The sequence below is a fragment of the Ictidomys tridecemlineatus genome, chromosome Y (assembly GCF_052094955.1).
Source record: "Ictidomys tridecemlineatus isolate mIctTri1 chromosome Y, mIctTri1.hap1, whole genome shotgun sequence".
NCBI classification, from domain to species: Eukaryota; Metazoa; Chordata; class Mammalia; order Rodentia; family Sciuridae; genus Ictidomys; species Ictidomys tridecemlineatus.
In genome coordinates, this window is record NC_135494.1 from 28388176 (window position 1) to 28403124 (window position 14949).

At 36.7% G+C, this 14949-nt stretch overlaps 1 pseudogene; it reads right to left on the reverse strand.

Annotated features, from left to right (window-relative positions):
* Positions 1–14949, reverse strand: part of LOC144371914 (protein transport protein Sec61 subunit alpha-like) — a 600798-nt pseudogene that overhangs the window by 147797 nt on the left and 438052 nt on the right.

Genomic DNA, 14949 nt, shown 5'->3' on the forward strand with positions numbered 1-14949 from the left:
CTTTCTCCAGGATGGTGTCACATGCCCAGTAAGGCAGGTTCAGGTCAGCAGAGGTGCCCCCAAAACTCAGGTAGAGCTGTGGGTGCAGTTGGGAGGTAGGGGCAACAGCACCAGAGGGGGTGCCCAGCAGGACCCTGAGTACAAAAGGGTGAGTGATCCTAAGGTGCAGGGATGTGACAGGGGATAGGACAAGGAGAAGGTCACCTTTCGGCCTACCTTTGAGGATCCAAGAGATGTGAGCCATGGAAGCCTTCACCCTCTGGTGCAGCCCAAGTTCCAGGATTTCCTCCAGTGGCAGACACTTTTCAGGGATCTGGAATAGCCCACAGGAGGGGGACCACTTGTGCTTTCTGCTGGCCGCAGCCTCCCACAGCAGTGCCTCCAGGTACTCCGGCTTCTTTATCCAGGCCAGCTCGAAGGCCCAGCTCCCCTGGCCAGGGCCAGGCAGCCTCAGGAGAGGGTGGCTCTGCCTGCTCCCAGGGCTTGGGGACCCTTCTGAAGATCATTAACTCAAATGGGAGATACTTGATGTCATACAGGTCAGAGAGGTTGAGGTAGGTGGGATCCACCTATGAAATGTCTAAGGACACAGTGTGGGCAGCTTCTTTATCCCCTGACAGGTCCCGGATCTGCACCAGGGACACCTGCCCATCTTGCTCCCACGAGGTCAGCTCTGGGGAAGCCCTCAGGGTAGCCCCTCTGGTCTCAGGCACTGGCCCCAAGTCAGCCTGGGGTTCAGGGCTTTTCACTGCAGCCTCGTCCTGCTCCTCAGAGGACTGGGATATGGCCCATGCCATCCTGGCCCACAAGAGACCCTGTCCTATCATGCCCCCTGCATCCCCACCAAAGGCAAATGTACTGTAGCCCGCCACCTCCGCATAGCCCCCACAGTACCCCAGGGCAAACTTCCGTGTGGTGGCCTGCTCCTGAGGCCTTCGTAAGGGGGGTGTTGAGTCAGGGGAATGTTCAGCCTCCTGAGACACGCTGCCAGTGTCGAGGAAAGGGCTGAACTCCATGCCTGTGGGGCAGGTTAGTTCCAGGGAGCTGGAGGAGCTGGTCCAAGGCCTCCCATGTCGAGAGATGCTGCCAGGCTCCTTCTCAGAGCCTGGAAAGGGGCTTATTTGGGCTGGGACGCATGCACCCACAGACGCACCCACACATGGATGCAGGCACGAATGGACGCACAGCAAACTACTTCTGTGAGTGAGTTTCCTGAGGCCTAGAAGTTTCAGGCAGATGGTAGAGAAGCACGTATCTTCACGTAGCTGAGGACTTCCCTTTCGAATACTGCCTGGCCTGCTCTGCTCCTGGCAAAGAAGATTTGTTGCCCTCTGGGATGAAGTCCCTTCTGGCTTTCCACTTTGCAGTTCCTGGTAAAGATGTGAGGCTTCCCACAAAGGCAGCCTTGTGCTCACCACTATGCTCCTTTTGGACATTGTGGATCCCAGTGGAGAGCCTCAGATAGGGAGGGCACCAGTGTGTCCAGCAGTTTGTGGGATGCAGCACTGACCGGAGCAGCATCATGGGACCAGAGCTGGGTAAGTAATGCATGGGGAAGAGGCAAAGTGTGTCTCTCTCTCTGTTAGGAGGTTCATGGATGTGCCGACCCTGCTGAGTCCTGTTTGGGATAGGAACCTTGCTGGATAGTTCTTAGGGAACCAGGAGAAGGGTTAGGTAAGAGGTGGGAGGGGCAGGAGGTGGGTGAGGTAGGAGCTCTGTGGGGTAGGAGCTGGGTGGGATAGTGCAGGGGAGGGGATGTCCTGTGCTGTCCCTAAGAGGCAGTGACTGAAGGGGTGAGCATGCTGAGGCTTTTGGGGTAAGGGTCCTGGCTGGAGATCTTAAGGGACCTGAGCTGGGTGGAGTAGTGTCTGGAGAGGAGGCGCACTGTGCCTGTTGCCACTAGGCATTACCTGGTAACATTCCTGGGTAATGGCCCATTCTCAACACACAGGTGAGTGCATGAAGCACACAAGCTTGGGTAGGCATATTGCAAACTGTTTCTTTGCTCTGAGTTTCCAGCCATCCAGAAGTGGCCAGTAGACAGTGGAGAAGCATGCTTTTCAAGTACCTGGGATCCTTCCTGCTGAACCTGGGAGCAGAGCCTAGGTAGAAAGACTTCAGTATCCTCAGCAATGTGTGGCATATGGCCCTGGCTGATGAGGTTTTGGGGGACCAGACTGGATGGGGTAGGTGCTAGGTGTGGTAGTGTGTGAGGAGGGGGACGCTGTTTCTGTAAAGTGGTGCCTGGAGAGAAAGCTCATGCTGAGGCCTTTGGAGGCACCACCCTGGCTGAAGAGGCTTCAGGGAAACAGAGCTGGGTGAGATAGTTGGTGGGGAGGGGGGTGTCTGTTACTGTGTTTGTACCTGTGAGGATATGCCTGGAGAGGGCACTCTTGCTGAGGCCTGTGGGAACAAGGCCCTCACTGGAGAGGTGTTAGGACACCAGGAACTGGATGGGGTAGTACATGGGGAGGGTACTTGCTGTGCCTGTCGCTGCAATGCAATGCCTACAGTGGGTGCTTGTGCTGAGGCCTGTGGGGGTGCAGTCCTGGCTGGAGAGTTATCGGGAGACCAGAGTGGAATGGGGTGGAGGTTGGTGGGGTAGGAACTTTTGTGGGGTGGGGTGCACTGTGCCTGTTCTTGCTAGGGGGTAGCTAGAGGGGGCAGTCATCCTGAGGCTTGTAGTGGCCCAACCCTGGCTGGAGAGGTCTTAGGGGAACAGAGGTGGGTTAGGTAGTACCTTGGGAGGGCTGAACTGTTTCTATAACTTTGAGGTAGGGCTTAGGAACATCCCTGCACATAGCCCCGCTCTTGACACACATGTGCATGCAGTTTACACACATTCACTAATTCATGCAGGGACTTATCCCAAACTGCGTCTGCACAGTGGATTTCTGGGTAGCCTAAAAGTGTACTGCAGATTGTTGAGAATCTGGGGCCTTCAAATCACAGAGATCCTTTCTACTGATGGCTGCCTGGGCTGCTCCAGTCTTGCCCCTAGACTATGTCACCCTCTGGGAAGGTGTCCTTGCTATCCTTTCTCATTCATTGGTGAGGATGTTGGGCCCCCCACAGGGGCATCATGGCCCTCACCACCACCTCCTGTTGGTCTTTGTGGACTTATGAGAACAGTCTCAGGTAGGGAAGGACTCCAGTGTCCCCAGTGGCATGTGGCATATGGCTCTGGGAGGAGAGGTTTTAGAGCACCGGAGCTGGGTGATGAAGGAGTTTGGTGGATAATGTGTGGTGATGGGGCATAGTGTGCCTGTCTCTGGGAGGCTGTTATTTGAGGGGATGCCTGGGGGGGGGCTCAGCTCTGGCTGGAGAGGCATTGGGGACTGGAGCTGGATGATTAGAGCTGGGTTGGGTAGTGTGTGTGGAGTGGGCATACTGTGCTGGCCCCTCTGAGGTAGTTCCTTGAGAGCGGCCTCTTTCTGAGGCCTGTGGGGGCTTGGATCTTTGCAGGAGAAGTGTCCTGAGACCAGATACTAGGTGGGATAGTGTGTGGGGAGGGGGCACTCAGTGCCTGTGGCTGCAAGGTGATGACTGGAGCAGACACACGTCGTGGGTGAGGCCTCTGAAGGGTGAAACCCTTGCTGGAGAGGTGCAGAGGGACTGGCAGCTAGGTGGGGTAGGGGTGCCTGCTGAGAGGGAGTGCCTGGAGGGGGCACTAGTGCTAAGGCCTGTTGAGGTGAGGAAGTGGGGCATAGGAGTTAGTGTGCTTTTCCTGGGTGCTCTTAGCTGGAGCTGAGTGGGTGTGGCAGAGGTTGCAGGGCAGTGGAGCAGAGGCACTTGAGTGCTGTTTCTGGGTGCTCCTGGAGGCAGCTGAGTTTGTGTGGTGGAGGTTTTAGGGCTGGTACCTGGCTTCAGTATTGGGACCTTGTTGCGGGAGTAAGTGTGAAAGAAAACTTCTGTTGGGGGCTGGCCTGAATGGGAGGATGTTAAATGAAGAAAGTGAAACACCTGGTTTAAATGGGAGTACACATGTATCATTTTTAAAGCTGTGCATAAGGTGTATCACTTTAAAAGCTGTGTTGTCAACTTTATTTGCCAGTGTTTTCTTTTGTTTGTCCTCCCAAACGAGTAAATTGCAAATTTTTAGTATAAGTCTATTCTCTACACTCTGTACATATTATTTATGTGTTTTATTTTACCTTATATTTTATTACAATTAGGTGATTTATAATGATTCATTGTTTATATATCAATGACTTTCATATTTTAAATGAATCATTTTTATGGAAACCATTTTTTTAAGTCCTCATTTACTTTGCTTTTTAGTTCACTATTTCCCAGTGAGTACAATTGCTCATCCATTGGCATTTCCCTTTTTGCTGGACAAAGGGTATATTCATTCTGAAATAGTTTGATGTGTATTTTGTCCAGTGTGTGTTACTCAAGCTTCATGGAAATTTAATTATCAGTTTTTTTATTGGTTGTTTAAAACATTACAGAGCTCTTGACATATCATATTTCATACATTATATTCAAGTTGGTTATGAACTCCCAATTTTACCCCAAATACAGATTGCAGAATCGCATTGGTTACACATCCACATTTTTACCTAATGCCATATTAGTAACTTTTGCATTCTGCTACCTTTCTTATCCTCTACTATCCCCCCTCCCCTCCCCTCCCATCTTCTCTCTCTACAACATCTACTGTAATTCATTTCTCTCTTTGTTTATTTTCCAATTCCTCTCACAACCTCTTATGTGTAAAATTGTATAACAATGAGTGTCTCCCTCCATTACCATGCAATTTCCCTTTTCTCTCTCTTTCCCTTTCACCTAATGAATCTGTTTAATGTTGATCATGTCTTCCTGCTCTTCCTCCCTGCTCTGTAGGCAATTAAGAATATTAACATTAACCAGCAGTATTATAATTTATTCTTTTTTTTACTTTTGGGATTTTGCATTAGGATTGAAAATATCTGAGGAGTATTATTTCTTAGAAGTATTTTTAAGTGTAGCAGATGCAACCAAGCTTACACATTTCCATTAAAATATGTAGCCCTTAATCCTGGGCTGGGGTTGTGGCTACACCTCAACATATATGTGTGTGTTGGTGTGTGTGTGTGTGTGTGTGTGTGTGTGTGTATGCTTTGAAATCCTGTCACTTTTGATTTTCAATTATGTAGAATACCTTTCTGAGTGTTGATTATATTAGTATGAGTTCATTTCATCGTTTTAAAATACCTCGAAATGTAAATGAGGGCTCTCATGAGGAAAATAAAGGTGTAAATTTTCGTTTCCCACAGCGGTTCTTTGACGTATCCCAGGGCCTCCAAGCCCAGGCTAGTGGTTTGGTTTAGAATGATGATGGTATTATTGGAGAAAAAGAATGAATACTTGATTGTTTTATTTGTTCATATGAGTTATAATGAAGAATAAAATGTATTTTGACATACATAAATGGAGTATAACTTCTCATTCTTTTGGTTGTACATGATGTAGATTCACACTGGTCATGTAATAATATATATATATATATATATATATATATATATATATAGGTTAATAATGTCTAATTCATTCCACTATTCTTCCTATCCTCTTACACTCTTTTAGTCCCTTCACTCCCCTCTGCCTTATCCAAATCACCTGTATTCTTCCCTAGAGGACATCCTCCTATCTCAGTCTCTAAACTCATGGACATTACAGGTGTGCACCACAGTACCTGGCTTTTCTTCTCATTTATTCTGACATCCCAGGCAATATTTCTTTTCTCAAAGATTTATATTGTTTAACACCTCATAAGTACGTATTAATTACTTTGATTCCTGCGTAATATCTGTCTCAACTCTTATATTTTTTATTGTAAATATATTTAAAATATCCTCCTTTCTATCTAGTTACAGTTATTCAATGTTGTATTCACCCGCCTCTGCCATAGAACATAATAACTTATTCATCCTAACTGTAATGGTGTTCTGGTTTATCAATCTCTCTCCATCCTTCCACCCTCTACACTCTTCCCAGCTTCTGGTAACAACTATTCTTTCAACATCTATGAGATTGACTTTTGTAGAATTCACATATAAGTGGAATCAGGTAATATTTGTTTTTCTGTGCCTGGATTATTTTATTTAACTTAATGTCCTCCATGTTTATCTCTGTTGTTGTGTATGACAGGACTTCTTTTAATTTTGTGGTCAAATAATATTTCTTTGTATATATCACATTTTCTTTATCCATTTGTCAGTTTATGGGCACATCTGTTGTTTTCATTTCCTGGCTATTATGAACAGTGCTGCAATCAGTAGGGTAGTGCAGGTGTTTCTTTGCCATGCTCATTTCATTCCTTTTTGTATTCATTCCCAATAGTCGAATTTCAAGATTATGTGGCAGCTCTATTTTTAGTTTTTAGAGGACTCTCCATACTTTCTTCTATAATAACTAAACTAACTACATTTCAACCATCACACTCCTCAAAAATATTTTTTGTGTCTTGCCTACCACATTTATCCCAATATTTCCCTAATATTATGGCTTTCCAAGTATGAAAATATCTACCTAGCCAAACCATTATCTCACTGTTCTAAATACTTTCATGTAAATAAAAAGTTTTTACAACTGTTTCTCAAACACAGAATGACAGTTTCTGTCTGGAACTTTACTAAATTTTTATGCAACAATATCTTTGACTTTCTCAATAATTTACATAGTTTATTCCAGTATACTTAATTTTAAGTGTTTACTGTGTTATTATAAAATTGATGTGTCATTTTTACTTTACCATATTTGTTAATAGTACCTGAATTTTACCTTTGTATCCCAAGGGATTGAATCTAGGGCCTTGTGCATGTGAGGAAAGCACCCTACCAACTGAGCTATAACCCCAGCCACAGACTATATTATAAAAATGGAGAATTTCAGAGATACCATTGAATTTATGTATTGAGATGCAAGAATAAATAAAATGGCCACATGAGTCATGAATAAAGAATAATTTGAGATTATTCAAAAATAATATCAATAATGATGATATAAATTAAGATTTACTAATAATTAAAATGTCTATTTTTCTAGAACTTAAGACAAATAATCAACCTTGTCAGCAAGAAAATGAGCACATGCATTATTATCTAGGCAGTATATATATCCATGTAAGGTCTGAAAATATTTGGCTTTTAATTGGTGCTAAAGTTAAGAAAAGTCACACATCACTATTGCTGAATTATTTAAATAAAATTCTTGTTGTTAATCTTTTCCTTTTTGCTGACATTGTAAGAATTTCTAGTAGACATATTGTATTAACTTATTGAGGTATTCTGCTTAACTTTCATCACAGACTCCTCAAGATTTACATTTAATATGTAAAAATATTTTGACATGAATAATCAATTTTTATTTCATCAACACTTTTTCTTTTTCTTTTTTTTTTAGGGAGAGTGAGAGAGGAGAGAGAGAGGATGTTTTTAATATTTATTTTTTAGTTCTCGGCGGACACAACATCTTTGTTGGTATGTGGTGCTGAGGATCAAACCCGGGCCACACGCATGCCAGGCGAGCACACTACCCCTTGAGCCACATCCCCAGCCCCAACAATTTTTTTTAAGTTATGTATTTATGAACCACATAAACAAAAATATTCTACAAAGGTGATAAAAAAATGAAGAAAAGTAAAACAATTCCATTAAACACATAATAATCTATGTTCACCATTGAGCATCAAATTTTTAAATTATCATATTTTGGCATTTTTCCCTTTGTTTCCTAACACAAATTATGTTATTCAATACATCTTATAAAAAATCCCTTTATCTCTTATTAATAATGTTTTCCAGCTAAAGCAGAATTTTCTAAATATTTCTCTGTGTGTGTGTATGTTTGCGTGCATAAACGTGTATGACTGTGTGTGTGTGTGTGTGTGTGTGTGTGTGTTTGTGTAGAGAGAGAGAGAGAGAGAGAGAGAGGGGAGAGAGAAAGACAGAAAGACTTTTTATGTTACGTAAATATATTTGTATTTGTATGGAAACTCTGGTATAATTTTGCTATAAAATTTGTACTTAAAAATGAGGTATCTGATATAAATAGTTTATAAACAGAAAAATAAAATATCTGATAATAAACAGAAAAATGGAAATTGAAAAAGTATTATCTGCTGGTACATTTTTTTATTTTGTAATTCATCTTTTAATATTAGATATTGATCAGATAATTTCAGTACACAGTGAGACTAATTATTTAGGAAGATCATCAATATTAAATGCATTTGAGAAGTCCAAAATAACAGCTATGTTTCCATTTTGTTTTTCTTTTTTTAGTTTTAACAGTTTTTTCACTCTTTGCAAAGTATAAACTATCACCACCTCCTTTTCTCATATACTATAGCTACCTAAGTAAATTGTTTAGAAAATTTATAATGTATTCTCCAGTATGTTACATGATCTTTAAAGTTTGAGACAAATGATTTCAACTCTTTGTATGTTTTTTATATTGTTGCGATTTTTTTCATTATATTAGAATACATGTAAAGGGAGGTAATATCTCTATATTTCAATGTTGAAATTTTTAAAGGTCTTAATCACAGTACTTGTTGTAATACGGAGTTATATACATACCAGAGAATAACATTAATTTGAAAATATATGACATCATGACAATTAAACAGGAGGATTGCAAGTTCAAGGGCAGCCTCGGCAACTCTGTGAAATCCTTTCTCAAAAATGGTTTCATCTGCTTCACTGAAATAAAATATTGGGGATCTTGCTCAGTGGTAGTGCATCCCTGGGTTCAATCTCCAGTGTTAGAAAATAAATGAAAAAAATAAATGAAAAATAGAACTAATTAGTGGATAACAATTTCGTGAAATGAATGGATATTTTATAAGATAACACATTAAAGGTTGTTTCTTTATTTAGGCAAAACAAACAAAAAGATAAGGTTATTTTGTCCTAATCATAATATTTATGACTTATGAGACTTATTTGATAATTTTAAATTACTGAAAAATTGGTATATTACTTTAGTTATCTATATTTCTTTTTGTTAATAATTAGTTGTCAGCTAGTTATATCTAGTGTATAGTGGACATGGTTTGGCCACCATTCTTTGATGATATAAAACATTTAATCATAAATATGGCTTAAAAATCCTAATCTGGAGGCTTACTGAAGCTGAGGTGTGAATGGCAAATAATGAACTACGAAAATAATAACAAGGACTTTGGAAAATGTTTATTTTTCTCTCTCTTTCTCTGATTGATATAAATCTATCTATATGTTTATCTATTTATTTATCAACATGTTTGATTGGAGATTGAAAAGGCAATTTGATATTATTTCTTTTTATATGACAAGGGAGGAAAAAGTCAACTTGTCCTCTACAAAGGACTCCAAGATGGGTGTTCTGTCATGACAAGTCATCAAGATTTGAACCATTTGCTATTTGGGAACTGAGGCAATTTACTTTTTTTCTGTTCCTATTTCTCTATCTAAAAGGTAGCAATAAATATAATAGCTTGTTTATAATTTCCATTAGTTTTAAATAAATGATGTGGAAACAAGCTGCCATGTATACAGTGCCCAAAAACATAGCAGCGACTCTTGCCACTGTCATCTATCTGGAGGTCCTTTGTCATCATATCACAACAGTGCTGAAGTATCAGAGAGATTTAATCCCTGACAGTATTATTAATTCTCTGTGATCTAAATAGTGACAGCGAATCTTTCTGGGTATGGTTTGTCATAAATCAGTTGATGTTGAATGGTTCCTTTTCCATACAGATGTTTGAAAAATTTTATGCATTGTTCACTGTTGAGTGACATTCTCGAAACACATTCAACTGCAGCTATTTTAAATGTTACTACTAAGAACCCCTTCCCCAGTTGTCTTCGTGACAACTTTATTCTGTAGCTTTTCCTATTATTTTCACTTACATCAGAAATTTCTCTCTAAAAATATTCACTCTTATCACATTTTTTTCAGATGTACCTTGAGGATAAAAATACAAACAAAAAAGAAACTAACATAAATATAATGATAATAAATTCTTTTTGTTAGTTGATAAACATATAGAAGTTCTCTAATTTAGTCTTTCCAGTGATTCTTCAATATGGGTGATTGTTTTCCCAATTTTAACTGCTGAAGAGACTGGAAAAAGTAAGATGAATCATGTTTTAGTGATGTCATCTTTTCTTTGTTAGTGAGACTTAATGCAGAATCTGTCAGTTATTTTTCTCCTTCTTGCAACTTAGAACTTAACATGCTTTTATGCACTGAAAATAAATACTAAAAATAAAAAAGAAATTCATGTTGCATATCTTTGTTAAGGGAATAGTATACTAGAAATCCTCAGTATAAGCAGTCAGATATAAGGTAAAAATAAAATTTTTAAAAATATCTGTATCAGTATTTCTGAGAATAATTTGAGAATGTGATCTAAGGTATTTGAAAAAATGTTACGACACTTCACTGAAATAAATAGCACTGTTATTGTTTTTGAGAAAAAAAATAAACACTCAGGATATTTTTAATTAAAAAATAAGTTATAAATTTAAGCTATAAAGGATAATACTTAAATATTTAAATTTAACAAAAACATTTGTATAGAATGGAAAAGTGTACATCAAGTATAACTATTCATAATAGAGATACCTGGAAAATAAAAAGGAGTATTTCTACAAAATATTTAACTGTATCATTATACTATAGTAAAGTATTATAGTGTGGACACAAGATAGCAGGTCTATTATATGAGAATAAAAATGGATAACTAGAAAATTTGTAATTTTTTGAAAATAAATGTAATAAATTAATTATAGAACTTTAAATTTTTATACTATTAACTTCATTTCTAAAAATCTTGCCAGATGTTACAGAAAAAAACGTGTAACATCTTATGGATTAACACATGCATTGTAAGTTAAACGTAGAACACATTGGTGTTCAAGTTCTTACAGAAATGACATTAAGCACCTTGCTGCAGACGAACAAGCTGTAGGTAAATTTTTCTCTTTGACATTATAACCTGTTTCTTTAGTAGAATTGCATAAGCATCTCAATAAAGTTCAGAATGAATGCACATTTAATTAAGGATGACAGTAATTTTTTGTAGTTTTTAATTGCCATCATTAGAAATGTAATTAATATATAATTTTCCTACAATAAATATAACATTAGAATTTCAACTATTTTGTAGAAATATTATTCCAGTCTCATCACAGTGAAAACTTTAGTAAACTTTGTATAATCCTTAAAACATTTTATAAATATTATGCAAATTCAATATTAATAAGAGATCAGTGTAGTTTGTATTTCTCCCTAAAAATGGCATTTTAAAACAAAAGTGCATATTTATACCTACTTTCATCTTATTTTCAGATGTGCATCTATAAGAAAAAGTGGATTTTTGTGAAAGGTAATAAAAAATACTTTTTTGTTAGCTTACAATGTATAATATGCAATTTTCAAAGAACACTGGGAATTATGTACACATTAAATACATATAATCATATGTAAATATTTTAGTGTATATATATATACATACATATATGTATGTATGTATATATATATATATATATATATATATATATATATATATTATACATAATATAAAGCAATGTTTTCATGTTCTAGAACAGAAGTATCTAGGGAGTTATTTCAGATTTCCTTACACTAAATTCTTAATCACCAAGTTAAAATGGATGTATCTCTCTCAATACAGCATTAACTAATAGAAATAAAAAAATACTATGATTTCTAAATTAATTTAAAAACTACCTGTTGCATTACAAAATGGCAAGGTTGGGTCTGGGATTGTGGCTTAGCAGTAGAGTGCTCGCCTAGCATGGGCAGGACGCGGGTTCAATCCTCAGCACCACATAAATATAAAGGCATTGTGTTGTGTCCATCTACACCTAATAACTTAAATATTTAAAAAAATAGCAAAGTACTAAAATTAGAATTCAAATTCATATCTGTATATATTTTCAAATATTTGAGCTCTTTTCAGTTTTCCACATGAGTCCAAAATAACAATGAAAATACCTAAATCCACACCATACTAGCTAAAATTTTCACAATATCTAATTACATACTTATTATACTCAGATTCCATGGTCACTCTTGGAAGTAACTAAAAGTGTTTCTAGTAGTAGTAGTAGTAATAGTAGGTAAATGTTATTTTTTTAAAATCCAAAATTATTTTTTCAATTTGTAATTTTTTTATGGTTTATTTATTATTTCTGCTCATGTGTTGTTAAGAGTTATGTGACAGAGCAGCCCTGAATGAGGCTATGTAAGTTTCGTGAAAGTTACATAACAAAATACTACAAACTGTGTAGCTAACAACAGACATTTATTCTCTCAAAATTCTAGCTGTCAGAATCTGAATTTAAGGTGTGAGAAAAACTGTGCTCCTTCTGAGACTCTGGATAAAATCTATCGATTCCTCTTCCTAGCTTTGGTGATAACCATTAATCCTCTTCAATTTTTGTCAGCTTGAAGCTGCCTCACTCCAATCTGCTTCTGTTCTCACAGGTCCCTCTGTTCCCATTATCTTATATATAAGTCCTTCAAGCATATTTTTAAACATATTCCCTTATGTTTACTGCAAGTAATAAAAACATAATGGATTTTTACCATCTTAGCCATTATTATAGACTGACAGATTAATTTTGTTCTAATTGTAATTTAAAATAAACAACTTACAAGAATGACAGGCTTATTGCGTATTTTATTTTACAGTCCGAAGCTCTATTAAGTATCCCATTTTGTAATGCCATTTGAACATTCTTAAGTTAGATATGTAAATAGTTGTTTGTATTAAAATATGCTGGTATTTTAAATCTATAATTTTCAGTTAGAAATAAATTTTTTTAAATGATACTTAAAAAAAGAAACAGTAATTCTTTTAGAATAACATCTTAGCTATTTTACGTGTGTAATAGAGTAATATTAACAATTCACATTGTTGGAACAACCTAGGTACTCTTCAACAGATGAATTGGTTAAGAAAGTATAGTATATATACACAATGGAATATTACTCAGTCACAAGGAGAATGAACATATGGCATTTGCTTGTTATTTGATAAGACTGAAGCTGTCATGCTAAGTGATATAAACCAGTCTCAAAAAAACCAAAGGCCAAATGTTCTCTCTTAGATGTGGATGCTAACCCATAACAAGGGAGGGGAAGTATAGGAATTCACTAAATTGGACAAAAGTGAATGAAGGGAGGGGTGGAAATAAGTAAAAGAGTAGAATGAATTTTACATGATTTTTGAATGTGCATATGAAAACATGAGCAGTATACCTGCACAAGAATGGGATAAAAATTGGAATGGTTTGCACTCCATATATGCATAATATGTTAAAATACATCATAGGGTCATGTGTATGTAAAAAGAAAAAAAAATTTAAAAAGGAGAAATAATTTTATATAGGTTTTGTATTCAAATTAACATATTTTATGCTGTCAGTAATGAGAAATAAAATAATGTTTTCTTATAAATAAAAAGAATCAGTATTTGCATATTTTCTTTTCCCAGAACGTTTATATGATCATTTGCTTTTTTTGTTATACCATTCTCTTGTTTTCACTTGAAAGACTGCCTGTAGCAATTCCAAAAAGGAAGTCTAGTGGTTATTAACTCACTCAGCTTTTATTTTTTTGGCCAAAAAGTTGTTATTTTTTCTTAATTTTTAAAGAAAATTATTGCTGGAGCTCTCTTCTCAGTTGTTAAATTGTTTTTAGTTTGTGTGTGTGCATCCTTTTTCTTTGAAAAATGAATACATCATATCTGACCTAAAGTTTTTTTTCCAAAAAATCTGCTGATGTTTTTCTGAAAGCTCCATCTTAGGAGATAAATCACTCTTCACTTCTTGTATTCAATGTTTTATATTTTCATTTTATTTATTTATTTATTTATTTTCTAGTTGCTGATAGACTTTATTATTTATTAATATATGGTGCTGAGAATTGAATAGAGTTTTATTTATTTATTCATATGAGGTGATGGGAATCAAACCCAGTGCCTCACACTGGCCAGGCTAGTGTGCTTCTGCTGAGCCACAGTCCCAACCCATAAAAAATCTTTATTTTAAATTTTGATTTTTACAATTCTACTTACTTTGCGTCCTTTTTGGATTCATCTCAATTATTTTTCTTTGAGTTTCTTGAATTTGGGTATCCATTTTCTTTCTCAGAATTGAAAAAAAAATGGCCTTTATTTTTTAAAATGAGTTCTACTCACCCTTCTCTTTCTCTTCTTTAGAGATACATTCAAAACACATATTTGTCCTTGTGATGTTGTCTCATAAGTTCCTTAGAGTTTCTTCAAATTTAAAATTTTATATTTTTAATTTTCTTTTTGTTTCAATCAATAATTTCAAAAAAATATTTTATTTTAATTGTTGTTTTATTTAAATACTTCATGTTGGCATTTTTACACTTTACATGCATTTTCCTGATTTTGTGTCTTTTTTTAATATTTATTTTTTAGTTGTAGTTGGACACAGTATCTTTATTTCATTTTTTTATGAGGTGCTGAGGATTGAACCCAGGACTTTGTGTGTGCTAGGTGAGTGCTCTACCAATGAGCCAGAATCCCAGCCCTTTTGTGTAGTTTTCTGCTGTTTCCTCATAACACATGTAGGTATTTTTATGAGGACTATTTTTTTCATTTCATGAAACTATTCATAGACCTTCAAAGTCTTAGGGTTAGTCTTTGTAGAATTATCTCATTTATTTGATTTATTTGTGTTTCTTTGTTTTTTCATGTGTCTTGTTATTTCTGTTATAATATTTTGTTTTGTTTTGCATTTGAAGAAACAGCTACCTCTTCCAGACTTTGTGAATCAGTTTTGTATCGGGGACAAGTTTCACAAATTAGCCAGAAATTTTGGAATCCCCTTGGATCTTTAATGCGAGTGGTTCTTTTATGGTCTTGAAAAATTATTTCTGAATTAGGTTTGCTGGTTTCTTTAAGAAAGTTTTGTA